The sequence below is a fragment of the Capricornis sumatraensis genome, chromosome 15 (genome assembly GCF_032405125.1).
Source record: "Capricornis sumatraensis isolate serow.1 chromosome 15, serow.2, whole genome shotgun sequence".
In the NCBI taxonomy this organism is placed as follows: Eukaryota; Metazoa; Chordata; class Mammalia; order Artiodactyla; family Bovidae; genus Capricornis; species Capricornis sumatraensis.
Genome location: NC_091083.1, coordinates 80,582,866 through 80,585,021, shown reverse-complemented (window position 1 = coordinate 80,585,021; position 2,156 = coordinate 80,582,866).

Here is a 2,156-nt window from a genome sequence, read left to right as displayed (position 1 = left end):
TATTTTGTGCTTTTTGCTGCTGTGGATTCACCAGAAGCAGTCAGTGAGATGTTAGGCCCATCAAGGAAGGTTAAATTGAGGAAACTAGAAGAGAAAGCAGCAGAGGTGTGTGGCTTCAAGCTTGTGAGAAGAGTATTGTCTAATGTTTATGTTTGGTTGTAGGTTTTCTAAAACTAGTAAGAGGTGGAAGCTCCTGCTTTGAGTTGAAAATGAACAACTAATCCAACCCCAGAAAGTTGTTTATTGGTCAGTGAAATGATTAAATGTATGTGTCAACTTGAGTGGGCCACAAAATGTCCAGATATTTGATCAAACATTCTAGGTATTTCTGTGAGAGTGTTTTGGGGTGAGATTAACACTTTAATCACTTGATTGAGTAAAGCAGATTATCCTCCATAAGGAACCTAATCCAGTCAGTTGAAGGCCTGAATAAAACAAAAGACTGACCCTTCCCTGTTTAAGGTGGAGCTAGTTAGTGGTAAGAACTGGAGATGTGGGTTCCATCCCTGGGTTGGGAAGATCCTCTGGAGTAGGAAATGGCAACCCCACTCCAGAATCCTTACCTGGAAAATTACACGGACAGAGGAGGGCTACAGTCCATGAGGCTACAAAGACATGACTGAACACCATACCACATCTTAGCGTAAGAGAGAATTCTTCCTGCCTCGGGGCATTTGTTGAACTGGAACTGGAATCCTCCTGATTCCAAAACAACTTCCAGCCTTCAGACTCAAACTAGGATATTGGCTCTACAGATTTTGGACTTACTACACATGATTACATGAACCAATTTCTGATAATCTCTATCTCTCTCCCAGTCTTCTTCTGTCTCTCTATATCTCTATAAAATATCTCTAGATAGATGGATGGATAGATGTATAGGAAGGAAAGAAAGGAAAATATCCTAACCCTTCATCACACCTCTGGAATGCTGCTTCCCTCCCATTGGCCAAAGTTCAGTCTGCTGGCATACCTACCTGCAAAGAGGCTGGGAAATACAGATTTTTCCTGAGCAACCACATGCCCAACGAAAATTCTGTGGAAGAAATGGACAAGAGTTATTGGGGACAACGGGAAATCTGTCACAGTCAAGAGGTACATACACCCCACTTTATCTCTGGAAGAAGGGTAAAATTACAGGTGAGTTTTATTCGTTACAGTTTTTTTGTAATACTTGATTTTTTAATAACTGAACATATATTTATAATTAGAGGAGGGGGGGAAGCATTGTCACTCTTTTCAGTCTGAGAGTCTGTATTTTATTCAAATACAGTTTGAATAAAAGAAATGGTAAAATGATACCAAGAGGGGCTTACCTAGTGCTCCAGTGGCTTAGATTCCGTGTTCCCAATATAGGGGGCCCTGGGTTCCATCCCTGGTCAGGGAGCTAGATCCTGTATGCCACAACTAAGACCCAGCACAGCCAAATAAATAAATGATACCAAGAGCTAAGGCAATCCTTAAAGAAACACATCTGCTTTCAGAAGGTCTTGAGCAGTGTTCCCAAGGCAGTAAAACTTCCCGGGAAATGCCGCTTCCTTTAGCAACCCTGTTTGGCTCTCTGTACCTACAGATACTATCTGCATTGACGTGTGTCTTCTTGCCTCAGTCCTGGAAGCATTGTCATCTACACGATCAGATGAGGAAGGCGTGACTCTGGCAGGAGAGAGACCTACCCAGAGTCACGTGGACAAGAAGGGGCGGAAAGTGGGTTTAAAACCAGGTTCTGCTGACTGCTCTCCCCACGCCCTCTGCTGCCTTCATAGAGCTGGAGGGGCTTTTAGAGACCTTCTTGTCCAGTGGTCTCAGCACTGGCAGCACAAGAGAGCCACCTGGAGAATTTAAAATGAAGACACCATTGGGCTCGTCCCTGGCCGGCTAGATGGAGTCTCCGGATGTGGATCTCAAAGTGGGCGGTGGGGGGGCGGGGGGTGCTCCCGGGATGATTGTGCTATGCAGGTCTCGCTTGTGTCTCTGCACCGCGTATGGTGCCCCCAGGGGCGTAGGCCTCCCTAGATGTGTGTTAGCCCAACCCAGGCTGCCTTCACATCTTAATCCCCTGAAATGATTTGCCATGGATAAGATCTGGGTAGATGTGGAAATCTTAACAACCTTGCCCAAGAACAAGCAAGTCCTCTGAAATCCTTGGAAGTCAA